We start from the raw sequence: 22,183 nt of genomic DNA on the forward strand, positions 1-22,183 counted from the left end.
TAATCTTACTGAGATTTTGTAAAGCGGCACTAATACTTCATGTGATCTTGATTCTGTTTATACAACCCAGGATTGTATTAGCTTTTTTGGCAGCAGCTGCACATTGTTGGGTCACGTTCAAATGATCATCCAGTAGGACTCCAAGTTCCCTCTCCCAGTTACTGTTTTTAAGCCAGGTCTCATCTAATCTGTACTTATTCCTTTGATTTTTCCTGCCTAAATGTAAAGTTTTGCTTTTCTCCACATTAAAATTGCTAAACGCTTATTGGGATAAAACTCAAGGAAAATGTGCAGATTAATTAAAATTTATTAAAATGAAAGGCAAGGAGCAAATTTAAAACTGAAATGACTATTAATTTCACAAATAGGTATCACCGTTTTGTAAAGTGCTATCTACATCCAGAAATAATGACAAATGTGTCTTGTCTTAATTTTTTTTATGAATAAATATATTGTGCATCTGATTATGTTGAGAACACTCAAATATAGATGAATATTTGCAGCTAATTTATTAATGAAAGATGTATATAAAAATAAACATATTAAAAATAGTATGCAGAGTTTGTAAAATCAGGTTTTTTTCTGCTAAAAAATTCTCATATAAAGAAAAGTATGTGTGTGAAAAATACAGAATAAATTAGGTGAGATATAAATAAAAATATGTACAAATATTTATATAAACATTTTTTGTCAAATATATCAGTTAATGGAGAAACAGACTCTAGATAGAAAAATGAAAAAGCCTGCCAAAACAAAACTGAAATTAATGTATTCCTAATCTTTAGTAGAGACTTCAGTGATAATGACAGAAAACTGTTCCTTTGAGTATCTTTCATATAGGAAACTTTAACTCTGCCCTATTATCAGTATAAAAGTTTAAATATGATTAAAACTTGATCTTACATGTTGTTATTGTTAGTGATAAATAGCCAAATATTTATTCCCTTAATATAAACAATAATAATGAATGTTTTTTTTCTAGATCCTTTTTCTATATATTGTCACTGTATTTTAACTAACATTTTAGAGCCTTTCTAGAAACTAATAATAACATTCAACAAACATAGATTACCCAGATTACTTAAGCAACTTTAATCAAAATTGCAGATCAGTTAATAGGACGTAGATTAAAGAAATGAGCTAAAATTCTGCCTTATGTTATACTTTCAGTAATGGTCTGGAAAAAGGAATTAAAAAGGACAGAAATAATCATTCTATGCATGATTCTTTGCGATTTCACAAATATTCTGAGATGTATGATTCCATATACTCTTATGCCAAGCCAGTGTTATTAATGCTGGAAAGGAGAAAGGAAAGGAAAGGAAAGGAAAGGAAAGGAAAGGAAAGGAAAGGAAAGGAAAGGAAAGGAAAGGAAAGGAAAGGAAAGGGGAGAAGGAGGAAAGAAGGAAGGAAGGAAATTTTGCAAATCCTTTGAGATGTACAGTTCCATATACTCTTATGCCAAGTCAATGTTATTAATGCTACCAGAAGAAAGAAAGATCTCACGATTTTGTGCTTTTTCATCATGGAAAAATTGGTTGTGCACTTTTAGCTAGGTACAGTGACTCAAAATATGAACTACCTACCAATGTAAATCAAGGTCTTATATATTTAGAAACATATTCAAGGTATTAAAGTAATATATTAAATTAATTATAACTGGCATGAAGGAGTTTGATTCAAGAGGGAGCTACCATGATGATAAAGTGCTTGAAGCCAGTTGACTGAGTGCAACTTGGAATTTGCCATATATATTTTTCCCCTAGCCTGACACTTTAACCACTATATCAAACTGGCTATCTAATCGCTCAGTGAGGCCAATGCCCATGGTATGGAGATAATTTTTCTTAGTTGTTTGAGCTTTTGAGCATCTTGCCTAGATAGGTACAGCAGTTGAAGTGTAATCAAAGTCATCCTTGAGAACAATACAGTGATGTCATAAATCTTCATCGTCATCCGAAAAATATTGTCAGATTGTAATGGAATATGTGAATGAGGGGAAGACGCTGCATAGGAAACAATCAGGCAAGAAAGGCTAATGCTCCCAGTGACTTAAGGATCAAAGGAAGAAACTATAAAGAACCCCTCTAATTGATCAAGCAGTTTTAAAGAAAGTTTATGAGACTATATATCACTGTAGCTGGCAGGTCTTCAAACTTACCTTGATTGCTAGAGATGAAGAGTGCCATTCTGGAATAGCTTTTCCCAATTTGGTGTCTTCTAGATCAGGGGTCCCCAACCACCAGGCCCCGGACCGGTACCGGTCCATGGATCATTTTGTACCGGGCCGCAAAGAATGAAAGATGAAAGTAGGGCCTACTTTGCTTGGGTGCTGCCATCTTGTTTCAATAGTGCTTGAGAAAGTGCTTCCTGGTGAGCTTGTTGGTCATCGGTTGGAAAGCGGCGTTTGAATGCTGAAGGAATCTTCGCACCTTAGTTTCGTCGAAGGGGGGGGCGGCTTCAAACGAAGAGCCATCCCGACGGTGGTGGAGTGTCGCATTACTCAGGAGGAAATTAAGAAAGAGCCCGAAAAGCCCATCGACTGTGAGAAGGTATAAAGGAGGAGTTGAAGATGGCGGGGAGAAGTGGGGGACAGCTGGCTGGCCGGTCGCTTGGCTTGCCTTGACTTGGGCATGCGTGCTGATGCCAGTACCAGTCCGTGGATCATTTTGTACCAGGCCGCAAAGAATGAATAATCGTGAAACTGGTCCCTGGTACAAAAAAGGTTGGGGACCACTGCTCTAGATACTGCTGGGTATTACAAGATTAATATCCAGGACACCTGAATGATTTTAAACTTGAAATATCTTTGCGTAAGAACAATGGAAAATGTTGGCCTAGTAAGCCATCTCTTTACAAAATAGAGAGTTCTTCCAACCTCATCTTGAAATGATAGATTCAAAACAATCACTGAACTATATGTATGAGATTACAAAATTCTCCTATCTTACCTGTATATCTTCAAGTATAATGGTATTACCAGTAAAGTAATCATGTCACCAATCACATCGCATTGTTTTTGGAAACAAGTAGCCATATTCTGCTGTATTGATCTAACCATCCTTTGAAAGAAACTCAATGTTTCCCTGTCCATTGATATTAAGTAAGAGGTGATTGTGGAACAAAATATTTTCTATGATGGGCTCTCATTTAGGAAATGTCCATCATAGGTTTTGAAATTCTCCAGTGCCTACCTATAGCAAAAGATAAACAGTGCTCTATTTTATGAAACATTTCAATTTAGTTTACTGTTGCTTTACTGTTACTTCTGAATATGTTAGACTTGGTTGTATTTCTATGTTTATACTTATGTCCTTGTTTAATATGCAAACAGGGACATGTGGGGTATGTGGATGAAAGAACTAAGAGGTTGGTCCAACAGCTGATCAAAGCCTTTGTGTATGCTGTATTAACACAAAATGAACATTACCAAGCTTTAATCTTTTGATCACAACTATCTTCTTGACTTTTTTTACCATCGTTGTGTAAATGTAAGACAGCTAGCTAAAACAAGTAATGTCAGAGTTCAAATAAATAACTTCTTAGCATGGGCTTGCTGGCTCATCCAAATGGTAGGTCATATTTTTTTAATTTATCAATGTGGCAATTTATAATGACATTATTTTAAAGGAAATCTTTGTTTTGAAAAGCTAACATTAAAAATATCACTTATATGTATAAAAGAATAAAACTTAGGCTTAATACTGACATTTTTTTCAGTTTATTATTTAGAATGTCCAAGTGACAAGGTGAATTTTTACTCTGATATATTTTAACTATATTGAATAGGCATTAGTCTCTAGCATTTGGAAAGCTACTATTGATTCAGCCTTATTGGAGGTACTTGTCTTAACTAACTTATAATTTAAAATACCACCACTATTTAGTAACAAGATGGAGTAACATCTTTTTATATATTATACTTCCTTTGGTGTGAATCAAAGATAATTAAAATGAATGATCCATTGGCTATTATTTGAAAAGCCAGCTAACAAGTCATTTTCTTCCAGGAAACTGTGCAGCCTTTCAATTATAACAGTTTCTTTCTTTTTACATGCGTGCTACAAGTGGCGTGGAATTTTTCTAAGTATTAATTTATTCCTGGTTTTTTGTGTGTGTGTTTGCTATTACTTTGGAAACCTGTTTTCAAACTGGTTGCTGATGTTAGGTCATAACATAAAGTTTATTTTATTTACAATTTCAATGAGTACTTTCTATAAATATATTACATTTCCTATTTAAACAATATTGTGTTACTAAAATTATTAATTTCTTTATAAACCTCCTAGAGTATAATATAATATAGATGGCACACAAATGCTATAAATAAATAGATAGATAGATAGATAGATAGATAGATAGATAGATAGATAGATAGATAGATAGATAGATAGATAGATAGATAGATAGATAAATAAAATACATTACTAAATTAAAAGTGTTAAGGTATAATTTGTCTAGTATATACATATGTATTCATTTGTTCATTTCAGTTGATTCATAGATGCCAAAATCATATGACTCATAGTAGCTGACATTCATAAAAGACATTAAAGTAGAGTGAGTTTAACTCATTGACAGTTTCTGCACTTTACAAGTAAAACAAAGCAACAGTGTTTATCTTAACACACCACAGCCCTGAAGAAAATCTCCAATGCTGCATCTTCCAAAGAATTTACAAAGTTTCATTTCCTGTAAGCACAGCGGCAAGTTGAAACCTTTCTGGCTTTCACTGTCTACCAAGACGGCTTCTGCCAGGGGAATTGCCACTGGATCCCTGGAACAAAGGGGAGATAATTGAGATCATCCAGGTGACTCTGGGTAGTCACTCCTCATGAGTTGATGACAAAAAATACTGGTTTTACTGTTGATTTATGAGTGGAGTAGCTGAGAGCTAGGACTACTTCAAGCTTATTCTCACAAAGCAGCTTTTGGAGACATTAAGTTTGATTAAGCCTTATACCTTAATGGCTTTTTAAAAATTTATAAATGTTTTGCATATTGGAAAAATTAAAATACTTTTGACTGATATTTATGAGGTGAGTTTCCATCCTCTTAAAAGACAATGGTATAAATTTGATTTTAAAAATTTTAAAAATATATTATATTAATTATATTATTATTTATACACACATGCGTATATGTGTATAGTATATATATATCTATATATATATCTACATATATACATACACACAGAGAGATATGTATATATGTCTTATATTGATATAGATATACTGTAGATGAAGGAAGGGGGAGAGAGAGAGAGAGAGAGACCTTGAAGGATAAAAAAATTGAAACAGAAATAGTACAAACGTTGAATACCTTTCAGCCACATTTTTGGATACAGTGGATCAAATGCTTGATAATATTGACAGAGCATATTTTAATGAAGCTGTAAGACAAGAACAAGCTACAATGGATATCTAGGAAATTCATTTGAAGGAGGATTTAAATGTAATATAAATGGATCAGATCAATGACTCATTCTCTAAAGAGATGAACAGATATTAAACAAGGAAACTGATCTGGATTTTCCCCCCTTCTAGAAAGAGGAAAGGGGTCTGCTAAGATTGGTAAGGACTTTCTTTAGAAGTGTCGATTGGAAGGATAAATTTTAGTTATTTATACAAAAGAAATTTGTTAAAGTTCTGGGGATTTTTGCTTTGAAACACAGATGAGCAGCAAACTGCTTCTGAAACTTTTTTTGGGAAGTGGTTTAGAATAATTTTTTTTTAAATCAGCAAAGATTTATAAGCTTGTTTGAGCAAAGTAGTTCTACCTAGTTGCCTTTGCTGGACTTTGGTGAAAAGGATTAATAGATGTAGCATTTGGACCTTGTTTTTTGTATTACTGAGATGAGACATGGGGCAAAGAGAGCTTATTTTTATTTAGGGATGGTGATAAACTATTAAATTTATTTTTAACTTACTGGGATGAGGGAGGAAGTTACATCTTTTTTTCTATTTCACACTCCTCCCTCCTTCTCTCCCTCTTTCTTTCTTTCTCTCATTTTTTGTAGTTTGTTTTGATTTTTATTCTCTTTATAACTTTGTAACTCTCAACATAGCATAACAAGAGTTGGAAAGACCTTGGAGGTCATCTAGCCCAATCCCCTGCTTGAGTAGGAGAGTCCCTACCATTTCAGACAAGGGACTGTAAAGTCTCTTCCTGAAAGCCTCCAGTGATAGGCACCCACAACTTCTGAAGGCAAGGCATTCCCTCAAGTTGTCACCATTCTCACCATTAAGATATTTCTCCTTAGTTCCAGGTTGCATCTCTTCTTGGTTAGTTTCCATCCATTGGTTTTTGTCTTACCTTTTGGTGCGTGGGTAAGACAAGCACCAATTGTCTTGCCAATCAAAGACAAACCAACCATATTCTTACCTTTCTCACCAGAGTAACCTTTTTTTTCTGTAGACTGGAAAAAAAATTAACATATCCTTTCTATAAGGTCTATGCCTTTCAGTTCAGCAAGCAGGAAATGCGTAACATGATTTAAGAAGTGAGCATTTCATTAACCGAAAAGCTAAATGAAATGAATTGTAAATTGCTAGGATTCACTTAGATTTGAGAATGACTCTAGTACATGCAAAACAGTTTTGTTTCAGGGACAGTAAGTTAGGGAAGCATAATGTTAACCACGTAACTAAGAATATGAAGAAAAAAAATCAGCCAAGCCTAACATAAATATGCTGTCTATCTGCACATTGACCTAAAAGCATGACGAGTATGTACTTAGTGAGTATACAGGTAGTCCTTGACTTACAGCCATTCATTTAGTAATTGTTCAAAGTTTCATCAGCACTTTTGCAGCATCCCCACAGCCACATGATCAAAATTTTGATGCTTGGCAACCAACATGTATTAATGATGATAGCACGGGTCCTTTGATTGCCATTTACAACTTTCCCAGCTGGTTTCCAAACAAGCAAAGTCACTGGCAGAAGCTGCACTTTCGTCATGACCCTGTGATTTGTTTAGCCATATAAACCATGGTCATAAATCAAGTACAATTTATCAACTAACTTGCTAAGTGATCCTGGTCCCAATTGTGGTAATAAGTTAAGGTCTATCCATATATAGGTAGTCCTCAATTTACGACCACAATTGAGCCCCAGATTTATGTTGTTATGTGAAAAATTTGATAAGTGAGTTTTGACCCATTTTACCAACTTTCTTGACACATTTGTTAAACGAATCACTGCAGTTGTTAAATTAGTAACACATTTGTTAAGTGAATCCGGCTTCCGCATTGACTTTGCTTGTCAGGAGGGAATCACATGATCCTGGGACACTGCAACTGTCATAAATGTGAGTCAATTGTCAAGCTTCCAAGTGAAAATTACACAATCATGGTGATGTTACAATAGTTGTGTGAAAAATGGTCATAACTAACTTTTTTCAGTGCTGCTGTTACTTTGAACAGTCACTAAGCAACCCGTTGTAAGTCAAGAATTCCTTTTGAAATTGTTGGAAATTTTGCATTGTACTATTGCAGAAATTTCTAGCAACAAAATAGTACATTCTCGGTAACCCTTCAAGAAAAACACCGTGAATTGAAGTTGTTTAAAACAAAATTCCTACATTTGAGTCCAGTTCTTTTTTCAAGTAGTTTTCTCATGGACTGTTAAAACTTTCAATATAGCAGCTTTCTCTAACAGTTCACTGTGTTAGGAGTCAATCTCAGCTAAGGCAGAGCTTAGTTGCTGCAGATTTTCTTTGAGCTAAATAATATTCAGTGTTGGAAAGAATGGAGTTCATTAATCGAATTGTATTTTGAAAGAGAAGCTCTGTCACGAATCCTGACTGATACAGAAGATTTTGAGAAGTAACCTGGTTTTGGGACAGGTGTGTGTGTGTGTGTGTGTGTGTATGGTATATATAATAAAGTTATATGAAACAAAAAAAGGAGATGTTCCCCATTAAAGATATATAGAAATAGGCTTCACTTTTAAGCAGATTAATTAAATTCCGGAGATTTACAAGCAGAGCAGAATGAATCTGATGATACTTGAATATTGAATACAAGTTATCTTGCTGCCATTACTTTTCATTAAATTGGACTCTGGAGCTTAGGATAATCTTTGTAAAATATTGGTTGGCAGAATTAAAAAGCTTTTTCAAACAAATTAGCTTGTTATACATTGAAACAAGAATCAGAAATACATCCAACCTGACAAGAAAGACCAATATTAAATATAGCTGAAGAAGTATAAATTATATGAGACCCTCATAATATAACATAGTTGGACAAGTAGAATATGTATTCTCTTTGCATACTTGTAGAACATCCATTTTCTTTACATGACATTATTATTAATTTTTAATTTCGTATAGCAAAGGATGTATTACTGGTTTAATCAAAGTCCCAATATTTTATACTGTTTTATTCACTTGCTCTTTTTAAAATGTCTATTTTTGTCCTGATAGTTTTAGGTGAAACAAATGTGGAATGAATTCATAGAAGATGTATGCTGTGAAGTTCATCTTCAGGTGATAAGTGGCTTTTACTGCTTTGTACTGTTAATCCTTTTATAGTATTTATACTTTATCCTTTATTTGCACCAAGATGCCTCCTCTTTTTTATTATTTTCTGTGTTGCATCTGTCTCTAGAGGCTGGGTTTCTTTAGAGTAGTTGGTACTTTCTATAGAGGAAAAATAAGCCACCATTTCATTAACTAAATCTTCTCTGGTTCTGTTTTTGTTATTCCAGTGAAATAACAAGAACAATGAGCTTGTTGATGAGTTCAGAAATAATCAAAGAATATTCCAGATTCTCAGGTTCATGACCATAAGTCTCCCTGAACATAATGAAAATTACTTCCAAATAAACATAAAATGATTGCCCTGGAGAATGGAGAAATTTTTCTTCCCTGTCATATAAACTGTTACACCAAACTCAAATATAGGTAGACCTTGACTTATGACAATTGGGACCAGAATTTCCATTGCTAAATAAGGCAGTTATTTAAATGACTCGTGTCCAATTTTATGACGATTTTGCCACAGTTGTTAAGTTGAATCTTGAACTCATTCAGCAAACACAGCCTCTCCCGTTAACTTTGATTGTTTGAATCCAGCTGAGAAGGTTGCAAATGGCAATCACATTAACTGGGGATGCTGCAACCATCATAAATACATTGCCCAGCACTTGAATTCTGAACTTGTGACTGTTGGGATTCTGCGATTGTTGACAATGCAAGGATCAACGGTAAGTCACTTTTTTCCAGAGGCATTGTAAATTTAAATGATTGTGAAATAAATGGTTGTAAGTCAAGGATTTCTGGTTATAGTATAACAGGAATATAATATATTATATTCCTGTTATATTCTTGTTATTATCATAAACTAAACAATGCTCATAAATCATTGCTCCAACCCCATCTTTGCAGTAAAGTCTGTGAGTACTTTGAATACTCTGTCCTGCTTATTTGAAAAATCTCTGTGGAAGGAGAATATACAATCTCATGAAGTAAATCATTTCATTGGTTACCAGCTCCTGTCATCAGCCATATATTGCCCATAATCAACCGTGAGATGGGTGCAATATAAATTTAATAAATAAAAAAGTACTATATGGATTCAGCCAATTATGAGTCTATCTATCATCTAGCTCATTTTTTCCCCACTTAGGATATCATGAGAGAGTGCTTGCCATATTAGGATATCATGACAGGTTTACTGAGATCAAGAAACATCCTGTCCATGGTGTTGTCCTGGTTTATTGAGCTCATAGCAATAGCCAAAAAGATTATAAGATTGTCTTGCTGGCTTTTGTTAATCATTGCATTTCTACCCAAGTTCTTGCCAACATGCTGTTTAATAATCTGTTCAAGGATCTTGCTCCGTATAAACATCAAGCTGTTGGGTCTCTAATTCCCAGTGTTCTCCTTGTTGAAAAGATGGGCAATATTTGTTGTCCTTCAAACTTCTAGGACTTGCCAGTTTTCCAGGACTTCTAGATTACAGTTAGCAGTTCTAAAGATCATGCCTGCTAATTCTTTCAGTACTGTAGAATGGAATTCATCTGGATTTGTAATTTTAAATTCATTTAAATTAGGTAAATATTCCTTTTCCTTTCTTACTTGTTCTGAGCTTCAGCTAAGTCTTTCCACTAGTGACACAGGGACAGCCAGTTAGAGTTTTGTTTTCATTCTGAAACAAGTCATATGTAAAATACCTGTTAAAATGTTCTGTTTTCCTGCCATCGCCCATTATCCACTTACCCCTTTTGTCCTTGCAACAGACCTATATCTTCTTTTGTGTCTGAAAAATCATTTTCATATTTTGAACTTTTCTTTGAACCTTTTAGCCTTTCTGATACATTCCTTCAGGGATGGGATTCAAATTTTTTAACAACTGGTTCTGTAGGCGTGGCTTAGGTAGTGGGCGTGGCTTGGTGGTCATGTGACTGGGTGGACATGGGTTGGTGGTCATGTTATTGGCTGGGTGTGGCCAACTCAATATCACTCACATCGAGGCATGCATCTCCTCACCTGGCCTGTCATGACTGTGGGGATGCTGCAATAGTCGTAAGTGTGAAAAATGGTCATAAGTCACCTTTTTCAGTGCCATTGTAACTTTGAATGTCACTCCACACAAGCAAAGTACCAGCAAAGGAGGGGGAAAGAACTGAAGAGAAGTTCCTGAGACAGGAAGTCTAGTCCTGCCAAGAATGTAATAAGGGTTAACGGAGAGGCAGTTTCAGTAAGCAACACCAGAATGTTTCCTTCCTGCCTTCCTTACAGGATTAGGCCAGTAATTTCTTCTAACAACCGGTTCTCCGAACTGCTTAGAAGGTTAGCAACCGGTTCTAGCGAATAGGTGCGAACTGGTAGAATCCCACCCCTGCATTCCTTAAAGTTTCTGGCAACTGTCTTGTATCTTTCTTTAGCTATGTGCCCTTATTTCATTTCCTATATACAATATGTTATTTTTTTCTTTCAACCTTGTGTGTATTGGTTTCTTTAAATGTATGCTATTTTTTTCCAGTAGGATTTTTATTGTGCTTTAAATCTTTCTTTTCATAATATTATTAATCCCTCACAGACATTTTTATCTTTTAAGATTTTTAGCTGCTGTATATAAGCTTTTATCTGGATTAATGAACATCTACTTTTCTGAAGTTTGTTATACAAATCTGACTTTTCTCTTTTTCTCCCCTTGATATTGTGAATTCAAGGATAACTTAGTTATTTCTCCCAAGATTCTATCTTCATCCAATTCAGTCTAGGATAGTTGAGTCTCTTGTTCCATCAATCATCTTCTAATAAATGAAATTTTTAACAACAGAGAATTTATTGGACCTTTTATACCTTGTAGTGTTGGTTGAAATCTCCAATTTTCTCTACTGCGTGTTTCTAAAACTTTGCTTTGATGTAGAAAGGTCTCTCTTGCTTGAAGAAGTGACTGCAGTTGGATGCCAAAGTAGAATTGAACAAGAGATATCAGAATAAAAGCTTTATTAAATAATTCTGGTTGCTTACATAAAAACATTCCCTTACTTATTAGCTGTGGCAGGGAAGGGAATAACAAGAGGGACATGTCATGGCAGCCAGCTACGGGGGGCTACCTTTTCTGGCAAGTTATATAGCTCTTCAAACCCACTGCATTCTTTCAGTACTATAGAATGGAATTCATCTGGATTTGGAATTTTAAATTCATTTAGATTAGGTAAATATTCCTTTTCCTTTCTTACTTGTTCTGAGCTTCAGCTAAGTCTTTCCACTAGTGACACAGGGACATCCAGTTAGAGTTTTGTTTTTCTTCTGAAACAAGTCAGATGTAAAATACCTGTTAAAATGTTCTGTTTTCCTGCCATCGCCCATTATCCACTTACCCCTTTTTGTCCTTGCAACAGACCTGCAACTTCTTCTGTGTCTGAAAAATCATTTTCGTATTTTGAACATTTCTTTGAACCTTTTAGCCTTGCTTTTGAGAAATAAGTCATGAAATAACTTTATTGTTTAGATGTCAGAAAAGGAAGGTTACAATTAGCAAATATTAGTCATGTCGTTGAGCATTTCATAGATATTGGGTACCTAGTAAAGGCAGGAATGGGGAATTATTAGCTAAATAGAGAAAATTGTTATTTTGGAGGTCATATAAAACAAAGAAGAAAAGTGATGTGTCATTTTTCAGGGAAATGGGAAATTGTTCAAGCAAGTCCCAGGGTACTAATTAAAAATACAGTTCAGTCACAAGATAACCTTATTGTATTACCCAATCTAAAATAATCTCCCACAATGTATCTTTCTCTCTTTGTTTTGTTCTTATGTAGATGACTTAGATCAGGGATGTCCAACCTTGGCAACTTTAAGACTTGTGGACTTCAACTCCCAGAATTCCTCTGGGAGGAATTCCTCAGCCTTTGCTGGCTGAGGAATTCTGGGAGTTGAAGTCCACAAGTCTTAAAGTTGCCAAGGTTGGACACCCCTGACTTAGATGTTCTTAATAACATTTCCGTATTCAGATTCATGAATGTCTAGCAGGCATATGCTTTCATTATATACATCAGAATATCTTGTCCCTTTCCATTGATCTTACTTTTTTTGAATAACTTGTAGCTTCCAAGTAGTATAGTCTAATCTTGTCGTTGTATCATCAAATTGAAATGAAGCCTAGAGTAGAATTTAAAGTTCTCTGTGTTTATTTTTCACATTCTATACTTTGGGTTAGAAACATGAGCTTCTGAGTGGTACCTCCTTTGACTTCACTGTTGTAGTTTTCTGGCAGCCCCTAAATTCTCCTAGATTCTTATGCTTCTCTATTTGTCTTCTGTGCTACTAGTTCCATCAGCCCCACTGGCCAAGCTAGACCAAAATGTCCACACCACAGTAAGCTAAAACTAGTCTTACTGAGATTGGCTATAATAATAGAATCTTGCTATTTTGATTGGATTGTAAGTCCTCCTTCTAATAGTTCGGTGAATTAGGAAGGATTCTTTCTGAGCCAATGCCAAATGTTCTGGGTTTAAAATAATTTTATCCCTTGTTGCTGTGGCAACTGAGTTTGACCATCTCACTCCAGATCATCTTCTTTATTATCCAGCACTTTTCAATATATTCCCTTCTGAGCTTTTGATCCTTCCCCTTTCGGCTCTACTTTGATATTGGCATGATCCGTGCTGATGTAACTGGCATCTTTGTGAGATGTAGCCCATCTCTTGCCATATCTGCATCTTATGTAGATTGCATAGTCCGTGGTTGAAGAAGCTAAGTCTTTCTTGATAACATTATTTACTGTATGTAACCAGTGTTTTTCTTTCCAACCGGAATCAGAAAAGAGAGAGTCAATGAATGGGTAGAGTTTTGATAGCTTCTTTGCTTCTTCCACTCTCTTCCTCCTGTCTTTTCTTCCCTCTCTTCTACTGAATTCCCCTTTCCTTCCCTTTACACAGTATTGAATCATTTACATTCCAAATACCTAGAACTGCATTCTCGAAACATATAAGTATATTAAATATCACAGCCTCCCAGACTCCAATTCTCTATGTCTGTGCTGGTAGCATCATTACAAGACTTAACAATTAACCTCACCAAAATTTCGGCAGCATGTCTTTTGTTTTTATCAGCATTGCCCTATTTTGCTTTACTTAGGAAACTGGTTAGTCTCTATGTAAATGAATGAATCCATAAGTGGCATTAGGAATTACCAGCTTTTAAAGTCAGGAAACTGATACTCCAAGAAAATATAGATCTCTACATTATTATGGTTAAGATACATTTTTTGAAAAAAAAAAGTACATATTTTCTCCTTTTCTCCTTCTTATACCAAAGAGACTCAAGGTACAGTAATCTTGAATTTCTTTCTCATCCTATCTTGTTTTCGAAGGCAGTGGTCATGTTTTCCTAATAGCTACCACATACAGGTAGTCCTTTCCTTAACCACAGTTCATTTAGTGACCATTTGAAGTTACAATGACCCTGAAAAAGGTGATTTTAGACCATTTTCCACACTATTGTAGTATCCTTGGGATCACATGATGTACATTCAGGGGCTTTACCCTGGTTCATATGTATGACAGTTGCAATGTCCTGGAGTCATTTTGTGAGCTTCTGATCAGCAAAGTCAGTGAGGAATCTAGATTCATTTAACAACCATGTTGCAATGATTCACTTAACAAACGTGGCAAGAAAAGTCATAAAATGAGACAAAACTCAACATATTTTGTATTTGGCAACATAGATTCTGGGCTCATTTGTGCTCATAAGTCGAGGCATTGTACCTGTATTTCATTTAAGGCCATCTCTATAGTCTACACTCCCCTGCATGAATGAATGAACACCCACAAAACCCAATCCAGATTCCTAAGAAATGGGTGGACAATTTTTTGACACTAGGGTGAGAAATGGATTTAGGTTTATTTTGTTTTGTTTTTTAGCCTCCAATTTTAGCCTACAGTTTGTAATGCAATGATATGGACTCTTCTGGATGCAATTTTTCTCCCTATATGCCACCCTTTGGCAGATAAGACCCCTAGTTATAAGGTCATTTCTCTATGAAATGTATTTCTGACCTTTTTTCCTGATTATATTTTGTAATGTACTAATTCCCTTTTCCTTGGAAAAGTGGGAAAAAGAGGACCCGATCATTTAAAAAATTTCAAAGAAGGAATACTAATTGAAATCACTGTAATACTATTTTTTAAAAAATAATGCAGTATCATAGGACAAGAATTTCTGAAATAGATTGCCTATCAATTTCATTTTAACTTTTATGATTCAGAATATAGAAGAAAAATGTGGATATTTTACTTCAGTAAAACGTTTGCTCGTATGTAATGAAGTACTGCCATTGCCTTCAGGGGATAAAATATTTGAGCCTGAATTACAGTTCATGTTCCTAATATTTGGGCAGAGGTTGGAATGGGAAACCATGGGATTGCAACAGATTACAGTATTTAACTAGTAGAATAGATTTTAAATTTACTGTCACAGTATTTGAATACATATAAGAGCCATATGGTTGAACATATCCATGTCAACTGACCAAGTCCCCTATTTTATTGTAGCATCTCCCATGTTGAAGGCTCACCTTTTAATAAAGTCCTCATCAATCAATCATAAACAAAGCATATTCTAGGAAGAAAATGAAGAACAACTCATAAAAGAGCTCTCTAGTGTTGAAGCCATAGGTATTATTAAGCAAATCATGGACACTAGTTTCTGAGCACTTAGGAACACAAAGACCTGGGAAGCTTTGCAGAAGAAGAAGAAGCAAAACCAGAAGTGGAAGAATGAAGAAAAAAGTAACATAGGAACTGAAGGACAAAAGAAATAATAGCATTAAACTATACATTTAGAAATTAGAAGGAGTTCTATTTTGGATGGTGTTTCTTTGCTTTGTGACAGTTGAAACATGACTGATGGTCAAACAAATGCTAAATGATCAACTAGTGTTCAGAAGCAGAATTCAGATCCAACACATTTCAGTGGGATTTTGGAAGGGTAATCATTTATTTCTAGTCTAAATATTCTGTCTTCACATCACATTATATTACTCGGTATGTTTATGCGGTACTTACAAAACATTAAAAATAGCAATTAGAATAAAACAAAATATAAACTCTAAACAAATGCCTGCGTTCTTTTCTTCCTTCCTTCCACTCACTGACAAGGTCTCTTGTGTTTTGCAGCTGATAATTTTGTATTATTGAAATGTCTGCCATCGTGACTGCAGAGAGAAACACACTTTGGCAGCATTAAATCCTTGCTTTGTGAATAGTAAAGAAAAAGAAGTCAAGGTCATGCTTCAGATACAGCATACAAATTACATATGCTGTTCTAAGAACACCATGTAAGTAAAAGTGGAAGAGAAAATAGAAAGAAAATATTAAACATCCACCAAAAAGCACTAATGTGGTGAGAAAATTACTGAAAGACCAGTTATGAAATACTTGATGGTCAACACCTGTCAATCACCATATAAGATACATGCACCTACATGTGTGCACATGAGTTTACAGTGTGATGTAGTGCCACAAATAATCTATTTAATAATGTATTTGAGCATTCATCTTCTGTGCTGTATTTCTACCACAATGGGCAGCATTTTAGTAATTCAACAATAAACTGGTCAACTCTGACTGCTACTTATTCCTTAAATTTTCTCACCACAGAAGTAAAATAAGGATGCAAAGTCTAAGGCATGTTACCTTGCATATTACAGCTTTGTTATGTAAATATAATCATTGCAAAAGGAACATGATAATAGACCACAGATAACATTAAAAAAAACAAGAGTATGTCATCTTCATCAAAAGATGGACATGTTTTGTCAAGGAAGTGTGATTTACTAGAGTTCTGGCTAAGTTACAAAGCTTATGGTCTAATGCATTTTCTTTATCTCATGATGGTTCTGATAAATTTCAAAAATTACAGTATAGTTAATTTTACATACCAGTATATCAAGAAGCTAAAAACAGACTTTCACCAAGTAAAATTGTGCTGAAATTTGATGGGTTGCCTGCAGTCCTTTAAACGTTGGGTGTAAAATGACATCCAAGAACGGTAGCTAAGCTTACTTGATCACTATATGGCATGGTAATTTGAATTGCTGATGTATTTTAACTTCAGAAGGCAAATCGCTCTAACCCCGTAACACTTGCCAGGTCTCCTAAAATTATCTAAAGTTACACTTTCAACTTCTAGCTGTTTTATTACCAGATTTCAATGCACACTTCTGAGGAAGGGTTTTAAGAGTGGAGATGGGAGCTTTTTACCTCTAAAAAGCTTTTCGTTCCCATTCACCTTCTTAAAAAGCCTTTAAAAAACTAAAAATATCACTGTCTTTCAGGTGCCGTCCTGTTTAGCGTCAAGCAGATCAAAGAGCAAGTTCCACCCAGAAGGTTGTCCAGTCAATTCACTCTGTAGAATTGAAAAAAATTTTTTTTAAAGAAGTCTATACGTTTGGTAGAGAGAGAGAGCGTCCTTTACTTTAAGGAGCAACTGGGAGATAAGCGACTAATTTTAAAAAGTCTATCTATGGAAACCTCTCTTTTTTCTCTCTTATCTATCAGCATTGCAAATCGTTTGTGTTATATATTTGCATACTCTCCTTGGATAGGTCGGTCTGGACGGCGGGAAATTTGAAGAGCCGTCATTGGCCACGAGCCGCAAGCAGCCCGCTATAAAAAAGGCTGCTGCAGTTTCGCCGGAGTCAGGTTCTAGAGAGAATAAAGAGAATAAAAGATCAACTGGGTCTCGAGTCTTTGTTCCCACAGTTTGATAAAGCGAAAGAAACAATATGATTTATAGTCATGACCTTGGACATGGTTACCTATATACTCTCTGTCAGCATGGGCAGGCAGTGTGGGTGTGTTTCAAGTCCCTTCTATGAAAAGTGAGATCTAGAAAATGTGCCTTCTCTATCACAGCCTTCTGCCTCTGGAAAAAGGATGTCTCTATAACTCTCTTTTCTGGGAAAGCCCTTAAAACCTGGTTTTGGTACCAAGCCTGGGATGAATGTGTTGGAAAGAGTCTGTCATGCTTGTTTAATGGTGTGGCCTTTTTCATTTTGTGCATATATTTAGTTGTTTTAATTTAGAATTCTATTTTGTAAGTCCAGTGGAGTGGATATCAATACTAAATTTAAATAATAATATTAACAAAACCTATGGTCAATTAGGGTTGGTGTTTAGTATTTGAAATTAGAATTGTGTTTTGTGTTGTTTATCTTTAGTTTTGCTTGCAGCTGTAACCTGATGCATTTCTTTACGTGCCATAGTATCTGTGGGAATCTTTATTTTGATCCCGGTTTGCCAGGTGTGTTCCATTAGGTCTGCAAACACATCTTATAGAGCTTTTATGGCCATTATGTTGTGATATATTTTGCTTTGCTAGGAAACAATTATTAGCAATATAATCTGTTTATATACATTGTTTAAACTAAACTAAACTATACAAAAATTAGGATGTTTAAAAAAATTGTAGTGTGATTGTTTTTCAAAAGCAAAAAAAAAAAATTAAGCACACGGGGTTGTTGTTTTTATGGCATTTATTATTATTGAGTTTAAGCAAATGGTATTGTATTCTTTATATAAGAGCCATGGTGCCACCGTAAGTTAGAATGTAGTATTGAAGGCTAATTCCACTGACTGCAGCAGTTTAACAGTTAGAGTCTCACCTGCTCGACGTTGACTCAGCCTTCCAAAGTTGGTAAAATGAGCACCCAGATTCTTACTCTGTAAACTGCTTAGCAAGGGCTGGAAAGCACTATGAAGTGGGTATACAAGTCTAAGTGCTATTGCTATAAGAACACACAGGATACAGATTATTTTAATTGTCACTTTTAATGTAATCCTAAAACCAAAAGAGTCATCTATCATATTTGACTTCTTCAGGTTATAGAAAATAGATATTGGCATGCATCTTGTTAAAACTGGTTGAATATTTTGGAAGAAAAAAAGGGTCTTTGTTGTTACAATTACCAATTGGATTTAGAAACTTTGCAGATAGTCAATATTAAGAGGTTATATGACAGAATAGGAAATTGTTCCTTTCCTTGAGAAATGCTTTACTATGTTCTGAATACTTTCTACGACAATTTTCCTTCTCCCCATGTCATAGCAAGTTAGGGTATTTTGATGCAACTAGCGTTCCATTTTCTCTATAGCAAATCAGATAGTGAAGTTACATGATTCTTTTGACAGCACCCTGAAATTGAAAGTATAAGAGATTAAAGCAAAAGTACATAAGACTCTGCAAGCACTTCCGAAACGGTGCTTTGGGACAAACAGGAGCATGTGTGAAGCTCTTCTTTTCAAATCATGAAAGCAACTGTGCCTTTTCCAGGCTTTTGCAGCTGCTTGGTAAACTGTTCCTAGTCAAAGAAAGTGGTGGCATATATCGGCCTACTAGAACTGGACCAAAAAGTTTACTTTGTGCATGCACGGGGGAGTTTCCATTGTCATTTGATGCTTAGATAAAAAGACTTCAAAGGAGATTAAGAAAACCGTGTGTAATTCTTTCAATATTGAACCTCAGTAGTCCGTCGTCTTCATCTTTTGGAGTGAAACTTTAGCTATCCAAATATTAAATGAATTCCAGATATACTCTAAAATATACTGATTATTTTTATTTATTTATGAAACTTATATGCTGCTCATCTTGTGGTGCAAGGGGCTTATTTTTATACTTTATAGTTTAAATAATAAAGCAACTTGATTGTTGAAACCAGTGGAATCCCCTGAATTATATAATCTTAGGATTTTCAGTTCTGGGAACAAAACTTAGAAAAGAGGTTAGGAAGGAGTTTGCTGTTTGAGCTGTATTATATTTAATATAATAATGAAATATAAAATGGGTTTAAGCTACAGTTCTGCACTTCACTATGCAGGAATATTTAAGAAAGACAAAAAGAAAAGGCTTGTATGATCTATTTTCAAACTCTTGTCATTTATGCTGGATATTATGATGGATAACAAAAATGACATTTCATTTAAAACTAAGAGCAAGCTCTATAACTGAGCCTTAATGCCCTAAGCAGAAGGCAAGGATTTTCCAAAGTTAAGCAGACGTAAAGAAAAAAGAAAGAAAAGGAAAAAATGCAAAATTAAATGGCCCAATTTTACTGATGGTAAGTATAATGCTGTCCCATGATATATAATCAAATTGCCACAAGCCTCCTATGCATACATCAATCTTCTCCAGCCAGATTGCACAGTTCAACTTTTCAAAAGCCATGCTGGTTGAAAGTTTTGGATGTTAATGTTCAAAATTTCAGTGTGTCTCAATAATCATAGTTTAAATAGACTATATTGCTGCTTCAAATAATGTTGGCAATCACATATGTGATCATTTACATTACATAATTATTTGTCCAAAGCGTCAAGAAAATATGAAGACTGTCCATACATGGAAGAAATATATAATAGGTTGAATGTGTCTTAAGTATATTGAACTATTTGCAACAGATAAAATGTCTTAATAATATTTGCAATCCAAGACCTTTGCTCTTTAGTGCCATGGATTAATTTCTAAATAAAAAAAACAGTTCTGCAAAAAGAGCCAATATGATCTAAGGCTATGAAGAGATGGAAATAGCAGATATTTAGTAACTCAACTTGGAAATGAGTACAGTGTTATGGGGAATTGAATATTGTGAAATTAGTCATGGTTCTATACTACAAATGGTTTTATATGCAAAGTTGTAGACATAATGTCATAAATTAAAAATGATTATGCTGTGTGTGTGTGTGTGTGTGTGTGTGTGTGTGTGTTACACTTTCTTTATTTCAGTCAGTTTCACTCTGTTGGAATTCAGTCCAAACTACAATGTTTGCTTCTTGGCAATTTATACAGAATGGTTTTCTGCTTCCTTCTAGAATCCCCTCTTCAAAATCCATCAATATATTTGCTTTTTATTTGTGCATGGAATCACATTGGAGTAAGTAGCTTTCTTCAAGTAGAAGTGCACTTAGTTTTATTTGCTTCCTCTGAATGTCAAGAGTTCTGAGATTGAAAAAGAAGCACTGTTCAGAATCCAGACAGCCTATCAAGCATCTAGTATCTTACATTAGCTTCTGAGAGAACAATGTTTTAATAAGAATACAACTGGATATTTTTCAATGGTCACTCGTTCATCTGGGGCTTATGCATATGGAAGCAAACCCAAAGCCACAGTAAAATATATGTCTCTAGGAGAAATAATAAAAATATTAATTAATTGTCACAATTAATTGATAATTAATCATTTATATTAAGTAGTTGTATTAATTGAATGGTTGATAAATAGATTAATTCATTTTAGATGCTTTTTTAAACTTTGGAAATCAATAGATCCATCATCTCCTTTGCACATTACTCTAATTTGGAGGATAGACAATTCAGTAATTTTGTTTCCAAGTTGTACCTTTGATTATGTTAACAACTTTTAAAATATGGAATGATGTGCTGCAATTATGCTATCCGTGGAGTTTGCTGTGAACAAACTAAAGGGTAGACTACAACAACCTATAAACTGTTTCAGTATCAAAGAAATCCTGGCTCAACATTAAATTTAGGAACTTATTAACCATATTGTTTACCAACAAAGCAAAGAAGATCGAGAGTAATGTGTTTAGATTTAAAAAAAAAAAATCAAATGTATAACCCAATAAAAGTATTGATGGCCTAGAGCCGTGATGGCGAATCTATGCCACACATCAGAAGTCTCTGGGCATATCAGCCATTGGCTGTTGCTCTTCTGGGTTCTTGCATGCGCATACATGCTAGCCAGTTGGTCTTCCTTGCACGGGAGCATCAGAAACTGGAAGAACAGGTCCCTGGAGCTCATGCACACACCGTCCAGCTTGTCTTTGTGTACACATGCTTGTTATAAAGTGGAAGACCAGGTGGCATGCACATTGGGAAGCTAAGCTTCTGGCTTCTGGTGCTCCCGCGTGCTCTTCCGGTTTCTGGTGCATGCGCTCCCGTTTTGGCATTCGAAAAGGTTAGCCACCACTGGCCTAGAGCAAGCCATTTCTTAGACTAATTTACATCATAGTTTTCACCAGAAATATGTATTTTATTCCATATAAGGTCAACTGAGCTCCTTTGAGACAGAGAATAGAACGATGATTAAATGTGATCAATAAAAGGTAAATGATAATAGCTGCATAAACCTAAATGGCCCAGGTAATCTACTCAATTGCATAATTGAAAATTATACTTTTAAAAGCCGTTTTCATATTTTTTAAAAAACATCAGACCACTTTCATTTCATTTCATTGCTTGCCCCTGGACAGCCACAAGTAAATCTCCCCGTAGGATGGCATTCATTCATTATCCCAGGGCCAGTTTCCTTGAATCACAGAAGAATATGTATCAACAGGGTGAAAACCCATTTCACATATTATACCAGTCCATTGAAAAGATAACTATAAACCATGCCGTTACACCACAACCTGTTCTTATTTACAAGCCATTCTCACTGCATTGTAATCCTAGCCTTTTCCTATTGCTTTACTAACTTAAAATAATCAATGTTTCCAGGAGCTGCCCATTGCTGGATGAATGAATGTGAAGCGTAAGTTAGGAAGGTGGAAGTGTGGCAGGCAGGCAATCTCTCCAGCTGAAAAATAAAGCCCAAAAGAATTGCACAGGAATGTGCATTCCACTTAGGCTGGTTTCCCAAGGTTACAAAATAGCCCATATTTTCTTATGTTTTCCATGTGCCAAGTGCTAGCACAATGCAACTGCC

The 22,183-nt window shown here is 35.0% G+C and overlaps 1 protein-coding gene and 1 long non-coding RNA gene across 3 annotated transcripts in view; both read left to right on the forward strand.

Annotated features, from left to right (window-relative positions):
- KCND2 (potassium voltage-gated channel subfamily D member 2) overlaps nt 1–22,183 on the forward strand; it is a 273,250-nt gene that overhangs the window by 53,083 nt on the left and 197,984 nt on the right. The gene's annotated exons all lie outside the window — the stretch shown is intronic.
- Nucleotides 4,710–15,632, forward strand: LOC148125523 (uncharacterized). Its single transcript, XR_015743746.1, has 3 exons — nt 4,710–5,039; nt 8,431–8,493; nt 15,015–15,632. It is a non-coding gene; the product is annotated as an uncharacterized LOC148125523 (long non-coding RNA).

This window comes from Pseudonaja textilis, chromosome 5 (genome assembly GCF_049901715.1).
Source record: "Pseudonaja textilis isolate UNSWEBS1 chromosome 5, rPseTex1.2, whole genome shotgun sequence".
In the NCBI taxonomy this organism is placed as follows: domain Eukaryota; kingdom Metazoa; phylum Chordata; class Lepidosauria; order Squamata; family Elapidae; genus Pseudonaja; species Pseudonaja textilis.